Consider the following 388-nt stretch of genomic DNA (forward strand, 5'->3'; position numbering starts at 1 on the left):
CCTCTCTCACCACTCCTATTCAACATAGTGCTGGAAGTTCTGGCCAGGGCAATCAGGCAGGAGAAGGAAATAAAGGGTATTCAATTAGGAAAAGAGGAAGTCAAATTGTCCCTGTTTGCAGATGATATGATTGTATATCTAGGAAACCCCATTGTCTCAGCCCAAAATCTCCTTAAGCTGATAAGCAACTTCAGCAAAGTCTCAGGATAGAAACTCAATGTACAAAAATCACAAGCATTCTTGCACACCAATCACAGACAAACAGAGAGCCAAATCATGAGTGAACTTCCATTCACAATTGCTTCAAAGAAAATAAAATACCTAGGAATCCAACTTACAAGGGATGTGAAGGACCTCTTCAAGGAGAACTACAAACCACTGCTCAATG

This window comes from Hylobates moloch, unplaced genomic scaffold (assembly GCF_009828535.3).
Source record: "Hylobates moloch isolate HMO894 unplaced genomic scaffold, HMol_V3 SCAFFOLD_13, whole genome shotgun sequence".
Lineage (NCBI taxonomy): Eukaryota > Metazoa > Chordata > Mammalia > Primates > Hylobatidae > Hylobates > Hylobates moloch.